The sequence below is a fragment of the Rhinolophus hipposideros genome (assembly GCF_964194185.1).
Source record: "Rhinolophus hipposideros genome assembly, chromosome: 13".
Classification (NCBI taxonomy): Eukaryota; Metazoa; Chordata; class Mammalia; order Chiroptera; family Rhinolophidae; genus Rhinolophus; species Rhinolophus hipposideros.
The window spans coordinates 34,025,574-34,038,723 of NC_138059.1; the positions used below are offsets into that span (position 1 = coordinate 34,025,574).

Genomic DNA, 13,150 nt, shown 5'->3' on the forward strand with positions numbered 1-13,150 from the left:
GACAAATCCTTGGCTAGACTCACTAAGATAAAAAGAGAAAAGACACTAATAAAAAACATCAGAAATGAAAAAGGGGAAGTTATCACGGATGCCACAGAAATACAAAGGATCACCCAAGAATACTATGAAGGACTATATGCTACTGAATTCAATAACCTAGAAGAAATGGACAACTTCTTAAAAACATATAGCCTTCCTACGCTGAACCATAAAGAATTAAAAAATCTAAATAGACCAATCACCAGTAACGAAATTGAATCAGTCATCCGAAATCTTCCCAAAAGCAAAAGTCCAGGACCAGATGGCTTCACTAGTGAATTCTACCAAACCTTCAAAGAGGACCAATCCTGCTCAAACTCTTTAAAAAAAATTGAAGAAGAGACAGTACTCCCTAACTCATTTTATGAGGCTAGCATTACCCTGATAAAAAAACAAACAAAAAAAAACCTGGTAAAGATAATACAAAAAAAAGAAAACTACAGACCAATATCTCTGATGAATACAGATTCAAAAATCCTAAATAAAATTCTAGCAAATTGAATGGAACAATACATTGTAAAGGTTATTCATCACCACCAAGTGCGGTTTATCCCAGGAGCACAAAGATGGTTCAACATACGCAAATCCATCAATGTGATACATCACATAAACAAAATAAAGAACAAAAATCATATGTTTATATCATTTGATGCAGAAAAAGCATTTCACAGGATACAATATCCATTTATGATTAAAACACTTAATAAAATAAGTATAGAAGGAAAATACCATAATACAATAAAGGTCATATATGACAAACTCTCAGCTAATCTCTTAATTAATGGTGAAAAACTGAAGCCCTTTGCTATATGTTCAGGAACATGGCAGGGCTGTCCCCTATCACCTCTGCTTTTCAACATAGTGTTGTTAAGTCCTCGCCCCAGCAATCAGGCAAGAGAAAAAAATAAAAGGCATCCAAATTGGGAATGAAGAAGTTAAATTGTCACGCTTTGCAGATAACATGATGCTATACATAGAAAACCCTTTGTGTGAAATATTTTGACTGTCTCAGAAATATTCTGCTGTCTCAGAATAAGAATTGTAAATGCTTAAAATAAAATGCAACATCCACTAAGATGGCTGTAATTTTTTTTTAAATGGAGAATAACAAGTGCTAGTAAAGATATGGAGAAACTGGAACCTTCATGCATTGCTGGTGGGAACATAAAATGGTGCAGCTGCTGTGTAACAGTTTGGCAATTCCTTAAAAAATTAAACACAGAATTACCATAACATTACCAAAAGTTAAACATGGAATTACCATTCCATCCTTGTTATTTATCCAAAAGACTTGAAAGTAGGGACTCAAACAGATACCTGTATACCAATGTTCATAGCAGCATTATTCACAAAAGCCAAAAGGTGAAAATAACGCAAGTCTCCGGCAACAGATGAATGCATAAACAAAATGTGACGATATATACAGAGGATGCCAAAAAACTGTATACACATTTTAAGAAAGCAAAAAACTGTATTAAAATTACACTAATGGTAACCACTTTGAGCACCTCTTGTAATTGCAGAAGTCAAACGTTACTTGTATTCATCTTTTGTTATCAGTATATATTGAGAATTACAATTTTAATAGTTTTTTCCTCTCTTAAAATATGTATACATTTTTTGGGCACCAAAATTATGTATACACATTTTAAGAGATATTATCTATATATTACTTTTCGAAGTTGAATTGATTTACGGTAGCAACGTGTTGTATGACGTTCACTTAAAAGATGGCGTTAATCAAATGAATGCTAGCATCACCATGCAACAGACAGGACAATCAAAAAAAATGGCAGAAGCATGGTCGTCATTCCAGGAGCGCAAGACCATTTTGAGGTGGTATTTGAAATTCGAGAACATTGTGGAAGGACAACGACAATGGAGGCGTGAGTGTGCACCAGAACCTCCAACACGCCTGACAACTGCACACATTCATGCGAAGTTTGAGACGCATGGTGCTGTGTGTGATGTGCACAAGGAAGATCTGGGAGGCCTCGCACAGCAACAAGTCCTGCTGCTTATGCTGTGGTGTTGGAATAGTTTACCCTGATAGTAACCACTTGGAGCACTTCTTGTAATTGCAGAAGTCAAACGTGACTTGTATTCATCTTTTGTTATCAGTATATATTGAGTATTACAATTTTAATACAGTTTTTTCCTTTCTTAAAATGTGTATATATTTTTTTGGCACCCTGTGTGTGGGTGTGTGTCTGTGTGTGTATATAATTCAGCCAGAAAAAGAATGAAGTTCTGATACATGCTACAACATGGATGAACCTTGAAAATATTAAGTGAAAAAAAGCTAGACACAAAAGAACAAATATTGTATCATTCCACTGATATGAGGTATAGAGATATCTAGAAAAGGTGAATTCATAGAGACAGAAAGTAGAAACAAGGTTACTGGGGGATAGAGAAAAGGGAAGGGGGAGTTATTTATTAATGTGTAGAGAATTTCTATTTAGGATGATGAAAAAGTCCTGGAATTAGTGATGATAGTTGCACAACGACGTGAATATACTTAATGCCACTGAATTGTATACTTTAAAATGAATAATTTTACATTGTGTGTATGTTACCACAATAAGCAAACAAATAGATAAATGCAAGGGATTAGAAAGGAAGCCAATTATTTGAACTACAGTTATCAAGATATTAAAAAGAAAAAAACTGGAGATATAGTAACACGTGTACTTTTTAAAAATAGCATTAAATAACAAGATCGAGAAGTGTGTCTCATAACTAGTGTAATTTTGAAGTAGTGGTGAGTGTAAACACTATTTTGATTTATCTCTGACTACTATAACATGCCATGACAACTTCTGTGATCTCTATGAGTACTGCTACTACTCCTGTAGTTTGTGGTTTATAATCATAACAGAAGGAAATGGCAAATTGCAGTTAGAAGTTAGTAGAAAAGGATATAATTTTTTCCCCCATCCAAATTATGGACACATGAAGTCTACCCAAGGGCTCTTTGGGGGTCTGTGGACCCCAGGTGAAAAACTTCTCAACTAAACATCTCTAAACTCTCTTCTAATTACAAAGGTGTGATCCAGAGTGACTCCTGGGTTTGTCTATACACCATGAAAAAATTAACATCTCTGATTAGATTTTTCTTACCTGTAACTGGGGATTACTATAAAATCTATCTCTCAAGGACTTTGTGAGGGAAAGGGAGATAAGGCAAACAATTGGTGTTTTGTAAAACTAGAGTATTTTATAAGCGCCAGGTATTAATAGGGTAACATAAGAGTCAATAGAGACATCACCCCCCATCCTCCTAGCACCCATCCCCCAGGTCTCAATGTTCCCTCTGAATTTTTGCTTTGTGAAGCATAGAACCAAAACACTGGGTATTTTGTATTAAAGAATATCATGCGCCCAGAGGCTGGGAAAAATAGGTGAAGGTGGTCAAAGGTACAAACTTCCAATTATAAGATAAATAAGTCCTGGATTGTAATGTACAGCGTAGCAACTAAAGTTAATTATATTGTGTTGTGTATTTGAAAGTTAAGAGAGTAGATCTTAAAAGTTTTCATCAAAATAAAAAAAACCACAGCTATGTGTAGTGATGGATGTTAACTAAACTTATTGTGGCAATCATTTTGCAACATAAACATATCAAATCATTATGTTGTATACATAAAACTAATACAATGTTATATGTCATTTATATCAATTTAAAAAAAGAATGATTTTCCCCTTGTTGAAACATAGTGTTATGAACTATAATGTATGCCGACAGACTTGAAAATACAGACAAAATAGGCAATTTTTAAGGAAAATACCAATTTTCAAAATAGATTCAAGAAGAAATAGAAAAACCCAAATGGACTAATGACTCTTAAAGAAACTGAATTAGCTGTCGAATATATCCTCTTTACAGAAGGCATCAAGCCCAGGTGGTTTTATGAGTGTGCTTTACTAGCTCTTGAGGACTTCTCTCACTGATCCTATGTAGATTTTCCCCTAAAAGACCCACTGTACTTGAAGCTGTGGAATTTGTATCAAATCCTAAATCACGACCGGTAATGACCCTGAGCCAAATGTGACCCTGACATGACCCTGCAGTATCTATCAATGGCACCCAGAATGAGCCTTCCACACTACAGACATTCAGTGAGTATTTGTTGAATGAATGAATAATAAAACTGAGGCAAATTATGAAACAAAAAAATACTGTATTAGAACTATTAAGGTGTAGAAAAACAGCTAGGTAGAATTGATGGTTTTCCTATTCCTCTTCATTTTGGATAAAATTCAATTTTGATTGGAAGATTGGAGTAAAGCAACAAGCTTTCTTCCATGGATGGAACAATCACACAGGACAGCTATAGGGACACTGGCATCTGGGTGCATAAGGATGAATGGGACCTCAAAGAGGAAGGTATGCATCCCTGGGTACCCCACCAACGAGTCCCAAACATTTAAGGATTCTCTGTCTTTCACTGGTCTATCACGGCACTGGGGAAGTGGGGATTCTCGGCACACATTTATTCAATGAGTGGATCAGTAGACTGGAACACGCCCAGTGTCAGGGCTGGGAATTAAAGCTTGCAATGGAAAGCAGCCTCTCACAGCCTTTGGCAGGTCTGAGCCCTTGGGTCGGGATTCTTTTGCAATTGACTTTATGGTCCAACCTGATTTTAAAGGCCTCTGGGGTTCGTTCTCCCACAGCTTCTCCAGCAAAATGCCCCACACTGTACATACTCCGTTATGCTTTCTTTTCCAATGTTCCTCCTGGCTCTGAACCCAAGTCATCAGCTATGTCGTTCATTTTGTTTCTCCCTGAGCCCCTTCCCCTGTTTCAGCTCTTTGTACATCTGGCCATCCAGCTTCCTCTTTGCTGTACTTACTCATCGGCTGGCTTCAGGCTTATGATAACTTCTCCCTCCTCCTCCTTTCCTGGCCCCACTGTCCTGTGAGCTGCCAAAATACACATAGTTCCTCCTTTCATCTTTCCTTAGAAATCAGTCTCCTCTGGATATATTGAAGGAAGGCTTTTCTGAGCTAGTGGGTCTAATTTTTGGCTTTTGAAAAATCTTACTCAGACTTAGTTTCACATCCTGGATAGATCGCTTTCCTTTCCTCTCTGCAGCCCTTGGATGTTGGCTATCCCACCCACTGCATTTGTGTGACCAGCTTTAAGGACTCAGAAATATGCGATAGTAAGTTAATAAGTCCACACGGCTGAAGTCTTTGAACATGCTTCCCCAGCGTTTGTCAGTAACAGTTATATCACCCTGAAACGGGAATATAAAGTGAATCAGAAAGCAAAAAGGACTGTGTAGGAAGATGTCAGAGAAGACATATTGTCCTCCACAATCTGGGAAAGTGAAAAGCAAAGCAATTTGTTATGGGCTGAACTGTGTTTCCCTCTCCCCATCCCACCCTTCCAAATTCCTAAATTGAAGTTTTAACCCCTAATACCTCAGAATGTGACTATATTTGGAGATGGGGTCTTTAACGAAGTAATTAAGGTCAAATGAGGTCACTGGGGTGGGCCCTAATCCAATATGACTGGTGTCATAAGAAGAGGAAATTTGGATGCAGACAGGTATGGCAGGTACAAAGAGAAAACCACGTGTCAAGGAGAGAAGAAACCAACCCTGCTAACGCTTTGATCTTAGTCTTCTAGCATCCACAATGGTGAGAAAATAAATTTCTGTTGTTTAAGCCACCCAGTCTGTGGTTTTTTTATGGCAGCCCTAGCAAACTAATACATAACTCAGGTCTCTATAATATTTCCTCTCAAGAATACATGAAATGTTTATGGGTTGATTATTCAGGTAACCTTTTAAACTAGCTCTCCTTGTATTTTCAGTATCTAATAGTCTTAAGTATTTAGACACAAAATTTTTAAAGATGATTATTCTTTATAATCATTTCATAAGAATATAAACATTATTTTATTATTCTCAGTGGGGATTTGGAGGAAGATATAGAAAGTATTTTATCAAATTTGCAAATAATTCTGACTTGCTAAGTTAAGGAGGAAAAAGATATTAATCAAGATTGATTAATCTAAATGAAGGTGATATAATTTAATATGAAAAATTTTAAAGTATTCCACTTAACTTTTAAAAAAATCTGCTATATGACAGCTATTAAGCCATATGTAAGAAAAGATTTAGTGATTTTCCTTGACTGCAAGCTCTATATGAATTAACCAAAAAACACTAATGCAATTTACCTATAGTCATTCTTTCATTCATTCAGTTAACATAGCCAGAAGGGAAACCCAGGGATTCAACAAATTGTGTTACCAGTCATTAAAATTTTTCTGTTTCTCCCTTGTTTAAAAAATGTTATTTCAGGAGGGAGGTTGGGTCAGTGGTTGGAGCACAGTGCTCATCACACCAAGGTCGCTGGTCTGATTCCCACATGGGCCAGTGAGAAACAACAGCTTAAGCTTGGAGCTGAGCCACCGGTAGGCGGCCGGTTGGCTCCATGGTTAGAACGCGGTGCTCATAACATCAAAGTCGCCGATTCGATTCCCATATAGACCAGAGCTGCACCCTCCACAACTAGATTGAAAACAACGACTTGACATGGAGCTGATGGGTCGTGGAAAAACACATTGTTCCCCAATATAAATTTAAAAAAAAAGTTATTTCAAAGGCTCCTATGGAAGGTTTTTCTTGCAAAGCAAATATTTAGCTGTTTATTTTTGTTTTTATTAAATAGGGGAGAAAGTCCTTATCTTCTGGTTCCTTTCCTAATTCTGCAGCTACCTCCATAGAATCCTGGAATGTCATTGTTTGCAAATTAGAGCTTTATTTAACCCTCTACACCCAAGGCCTTCAATATCCCTGATGTTTGAGGAGGCAATTTACTTTTTTTCTGGGCTAATCCAGTGGCTATGAAGTTTCAGATAGAAGAAAACTCTGTTTCCTTGAAAAAAGAGGTGTTTGGTTCTGCATCCCTCTTTAAGGTCTTAATAACAAATCTAAACTCCGTAACACAGCCTTCAGAGAGCCCTGCATCTTGTGTTCTTTTCAAGCTAAACATCCTCTGGTCTTTCACTTGCCCTGGTTTTGGACACCTTCACCAGCTTGGTGGCTCCTCACTAGAGACTTTCCTCTTCGCTCATTTGTTAGTTCCTTTACTCCTTCTCTAGGTATTAATTGAGTGCCTGTTGTGTAACTTGCACATTACTAAGCACTGCCCATACCACATAGGCAATTAAATAGGCAATCATTGTGCAGGGTGACTAATGCTGTGCTGGAACATACCGCCTGCTGTGGGGATGCGTTATTGTTGTGTTAAATCCTAACCAGAAGATAAGGAATGCTTCCATCAAGTCCAATTCGGTTGGATGAAACAGAGGAGTTAGGGTTGTAGTAAGGGTTTGAGAAGAAGTAATGGCAACTTGGCTTTTGGAATCTCACCTGTGCTTCTCAGTAGGTGTATGACCTTGAGCAAGACATTTAACCTCTCTGTGCCTCAGTTTCTTCATATTTGAATGGCCTTAATAAGTAGAGTGAAGTATGAACTGCCATAGCAGAACCTCAAAAAGAAATTTTAAAAGGTAGCCATCATTACCACTGTTGTCATTATTATCAGCAGTTTGGGAGACCAGGGACATGATTGTCTCCAGAGGGACAAGGGTATCTGCTTTTCCCCCCAAGAGCACCAGCCATCAAAGAGTAGAAAAGAACAGTGGCTATGTCACCCACAGGGGTGAGGGGGTTTCCTCCACCGCCATTCCCACATACATACACACTGCAGGTGCCAAATACATGGGCAAGCTAAGGATAGAACATCCTGGAACTGAAGAAGGAAATATCTGGGAAGGAGAGATCTGAGAGTGTTAAAAGATAAATTGAGGCACATTAAAAATTTTGAGTTTATTTGAGCAAAAATCAATTGAAACCCGGCAGCATCCCATCTAGCACAGATAGAAAGGAGCTCTGAAGAGATGTACAAAATGAAGACTTTTATCGGCAGAAGGGGGCAGTAACAAGGAAGTTATAGTAGACAAAAAATCAGGTTTGTTATAAGGTCACTTTCCTTTAGGGGATGGTAAGAGTCTATTGGGCAGATTACCTAACTAGTACTGATCGGGTGTTTCCTGACCGACTGCTCTAAGATTCCATTTCTTGGAGAGCGGAGACTATAATTAAGTCTGTTTGGTGATGTGGGACTTAGCATAAGCAATTCCATTTTGGGCCTGTTGTCTTGTTTCTAACAAGAGGAAGAGATAAAGGAGAGTGACAGAAAAAGAAGGGATGAACAGTTTAATAGAAAAGAAAAAGGGGGAGAAAAACTCTGTAGGAGAGAAAAATCAAGTTATTTATTCATTGGCTGGGAAAGCTTTTACCCTGTTTCCCCAAAAATAAGACCTCCCTGGACAATCAGCTCTAATGTGTCTTTTAGAGCAAAAATTAATATAAGACTTGGTATTATATTATATTATACTCGGTCTTATAGTATAGTAAAATAAGACCGGGCCTTATATTAATTTTTGCTCCAAAAGATTCATTCATTAGAGCTGATTGTCTGGCTAGGTCTTATTTTCAGGAAAACACGGCAACTTTGTGACTTATTGGAAGTCAGATACTACCGTGTTTCCCCAAAAATAAGACCAGGTCTCATATTAATTTTTGCTCCAAAAAAAGCATTAGGGCTTATGTTCAGGGGATGTCATCCTGGAAAAAATCATGCTAGGGCTCATTTTCCGGTTAGGTCTTATTTTCGGGGAAACACGGTATGTGTTTTTGGGTTCTCCCAGTATTAATCACAAGACAGGAATGAGGAATTCACTTCATACAGTTTATAAAAAATGAATGCTAAAAGAGACAGCTTATGCATAAAACAGCATAGGCATGAAGAGGTGCATTTTATGGGGAACAGCATGCCTCAGTTAAGCAGCAGCCATGATAGTCATCAGTTCTGATGGTAAAGACACATACCACACTCAGTTCTTTAGATATGGATTGTTAAGCCCTGTGCTGTAAGAGGCTGGCTCCCTGTACAGGCTTGAGGCTCACCTCTGCCAAATCCTTCTGGGTAGAAAAAAGCTGGCAGCTTATTTTCAAAGCTTCATAAGAGGGTGGGAGGGATCCAAGCTACAGTTATACTCTCCAGCTGCTATTTTCTCTCCAGATGTTACTCATCCTGCATTGTCTTTCTGGTTTGCGCCCCACAGCATCTCTTCCTAAAGTCTTTTCATCCTGCCCATCCACATCCCACCTCCTAATTTCGCTTCTTCAAGCGTTCTCAAACTGAGGTCTCTGGAAATACAACTTCTTATGCCCCAACCTAGACTGAATCAGGCACTGGGCACAGGGTCTGTATTCTTACAAGCCTTCCAGGAGCTTCTTGATGCACAATGAAGTTTGAGAACCAGTATTCAGCTGCCTGACCTACAGCCTCTCCCCACCCCCTGCCTGATCCTACTGACCCACCCAACTCCTTTTCCTGCTCCTACTAACCATCTCACCTGGCCTTATCCTACTGCCTTCTCTTTCCTGCCTCATCCTACTGTCCACCCTACTCCCCTGCCTTATCCTACTGCCCCCCATCACCGCTTCCCTGCCTGATCCTACTGCCCCCCAACTCTCTTGCCTGATCCTACTGCCCCACTCCCACTTCCCTGGCTGATCCTATTGTCCCACCCACACTTCCCTTCCAAATCTTCCTGCCCCACCCCCATTCTTTTGGCAGATCCTACTGCCCCACCCCATTCCCCTGCCTGATCCTAGTGCCCCATCCCTTCAGTCTCAAAACTTTCCCTCCTCAGCCTCCAGAGTATGGTTCTGCCTTGGCTCTCCCACCTATGTAACCACAAATGAACTTCATTTCTTTAGCATGCATTTTGCTTTCATCCAAGCTTGTTTTGTTTAGCCTGATAGGACTATGACTCACTTTCATTCTTTCCCCAGATTCTTCCATCTGTGCATATACTGTCTGTCCATCCCTTTTAATTGTTAAGTCCTTAGGACATGAGGTTCGGTCAGCATCAAATTCACTTAAGAATAAAGCTTCAAGGTCGGACCGGTGGCTCAGTTCGTTAGAGCATGAGCTCTGGGCAAGTGGCTGCCGGTTTGATTCCCACATGGGCCAGCAAGCTGCGCCCTCTGCAACTAGAATGAAATCAATGAGCTGCCGCTCAGCTCCCAGATGGCTCAGTTGGTTGGAGCGCGGGCTCTCAACCACAAGGTTGCCAGTTCGACTCCTGCAAGGGATGGTGGGCTGTGCCCCACCTGCAGCTAACAACAGCAACTGGACCTAGAGCTGAGCTGCGCCCTCTACAACTAAGACTGGAAGGATAACACTTGACTTAGAAAAAGTCTTGGAAGTACATACTGCTCCCCAATGAAGTCCTGTTCCCCTTCCCCAATTAAAAAAAAAAAAAGTGTAGTTTCAAAAAAATATAGAAAAGAATTAAGCTTCAGGTCTACCAACCATGACCAAGATACAATAACCAAGCCTCAAACTAGATAAAGTTTTTTGTTTGTTTGTTTTATAAGTTTATTGGGGAATACTGAGAAACAGTGGTTTCTCCAGGGCCCATCAGCTCCAAGTCATTGTCCTTCAATCTAGTTGTGGAGGACGCAACTCAGCTCCAAGTTGTCACTGTTTTCAATCTTTAGTTGCAGGCAGGGGTAGGGGGGCGGGCAGCCCACCATCCCATACGGGAATTGAACCAGCAACCTTGTTGTTGAGAGCTCGCACTCTAATCAAATTAGCCATCCGGCCGCCCCTCCGGAAGCTCAGTGGCAGCTTGTTGTGTTCAATCTAGTTGTAGAGGATGTAGCTCACTGGCCAATGTGGGAATTGAACTGGCAACCCTGTCATTCAAGGCTCGCATTCTAACCAACTGAGCCATCTGGCCTCCTCCAAGGTTTTGTTTTGTTTTGTTTTAAGGAGGATTCAGCTCACAGTGGCCCATGTGGGGATCGAACCAGCAACCTTGGTGTTATCAGCACCAGGCTCCAATCAACTGAGCCAACCAGCCACCCCTAGATAAGGTTTTAATCAAACAAAGGTAACACCTTGGCCTCAGTTATGTTTCAGCTCTGGACTCGTGAAAACACAACAGCCTCACAAACTGCATCCCCTGGAAACTGGACAGAACACTGCTATGACTGACACCAGGACCTGAAACCAGATCAATTGCCCCTACCTTAGCCCTGACCAATCAGTGGAGCCCACGACCCCAGCTCCCACGGTAATCATAATTAATGATTTTTCCCTATATATATAATCTGTAACCTACACCCCATCGGAGAGGCAGGTTTTTGAGAGCACTAACTCACCTGTGTCTCTTGGCTTGAAACCAACTCCTTAAATAAACCTTTACTTTCTTTGCTGCAATCTCCTGTTCATTTCTTCTCTAGCTTGGATGCACACAGACAAGTGGACCCTTTGAGTCTGTGGTAAGATCTGGAGAGAGTGAAAGTAAGCCAACCCACCACAGGAACCAGAGAAGGGGTGTCTGGAAGGCAGAGGAATCGGTGACGTCATCACATCCTAGATAAGATCTGAGAGATCTCTGACTCAATCTCCTTTAAAAGATGAATAAACTGAGACCTAGAGAAGAAAGGCAATGTCACTTGCTAACTAGAAGTCAAATCAAGACTGGAACCATCCAAATGAGTTGTTCTCTCAGTTGTTCAATACACACTGAGTTTTTGCTGTGGGCAGGAACAAAGCAACGGCTTAAGGTCTGGGGACCCCAGGTAACCAGCAGGAGCAGCACTTCCAAATATGGATGGGCATTTCATGGTCTGCTCACAAACCCTGGTCCAGGAGGAAATCAGTAGGCTTGAGTGTGAGGTGCCTTTTTCTTTGCTCAAAGGCACATGTGCCCCTAATACATGCATTCTTTTTCCTTTCCCTAACTGGACAAGCGGGTACAGGATGGGAAGGGAGTCGGGGTGGGGGTGGGGGTGAGTTGATCCTTTTTTTTCTAGGTTTGCAGAAGCCTTGACTACTTTGTCAAATGTTTAACCTCTCTGAGCCTTGGCTTCCTAGTCTGAAAATGAGATAAACCAATAACCACATTGCAGTGTTTTGTTTTTTTCTCATGGATTAAGTGACCTAGGCTCTTCACAGCAGGGGCTCAGTAAAATGACAGTACCCTCCACAAGTACTATGAGAAATGTAAAACACTCAATCCCTATCTTCTAGGTTTACAGTCTAGTGGTAAAAACAAGGAGAGTACAAAAATAACTAGGACAGGAAACCCTCTTGGGTACGTGCCACTATTACCCCTCAGAATATAAGGCAGACAGGGTTGACACTTTGGCAGAGGACCGGCCAAGAAGGGTCCTGCCAGTCTGGGAGTGGAAATGTCACCAGGCTATCACCCAAGAGACCCTAACGGTTCTCAATACCTAAACTATGTCACAAACTATACTTGTTTTCAGGAACTGAAAACGATTCCTGACCCCAAAAAATAGAGAGAGTTAAGCTCAAAGACCAAGGTGCTGAGTGCAAAAGCCAAGATAGCGATGGGGCCTCCTGTGCAAAAGGGACCAGGTGCAAAAGGGCTTAGTGCCACAGAAGAATAACTATGCAAGCCTAAAAGAATTTAATCACTCCCCATCACAGCCTGTAAATACAGAGGGTTCCTTCTCAGTCCCAGTTGTGGAGGATGTGCCGTTAGAGCATGAGCTCACCCTTCTCCATTCCTTGGTCAAAGAATAAATTTTCTGCTCTGATTTACCAAACCTAGTCTTGTTCCATGGTGCGAACGGCACTGGGCAGAAGAACCTTGGTTTAGGTCCTTTACCCAGAAGGTTTGGTAACAGAAGGAGGTGTCATTTGACCTGGCCCAGGCTGATAATAGGCCTTGGCCAAAAAAGGATACTCCAGGTGGAAGAAAGAGGGTACCGGGAAAGCTCAAGCAAGGAGGCAAAAGTTCTAATCACACAAAGTGGCTTCAGGGCATGAGAGACCAGTGACCTTAATGGGTCATCTTTCCAGGAGCCAGAAGCTCTGATGGCTTCTACCATTTGCTTTTCCTGTTTTACTGAATATGCCAACAAATGTCAATTAGGGGATTGTTTTAGGAAGTGAAAATTCATTTTCTAGCAGCCAATGCTTGCAAACATTAATAATTATCAACCTAGGTGAAAACGTCCATTGGCAACACAAA

At 40.7% G+C, this 13,150-nt stretch overlaps 1 protein-coding gene across 6 annotated transcripts in view; it reads right to left on the reverse strand.

Moving 5' to 3' along the window:
• Positions 1-13,150, reverse strand: part of MATN2 (matrilin 2) — a 146,122-nt gene that overhangs the window by 108,531 nt on the left and 24,441 nt on the right. The window lies entirely within an intron of this gene.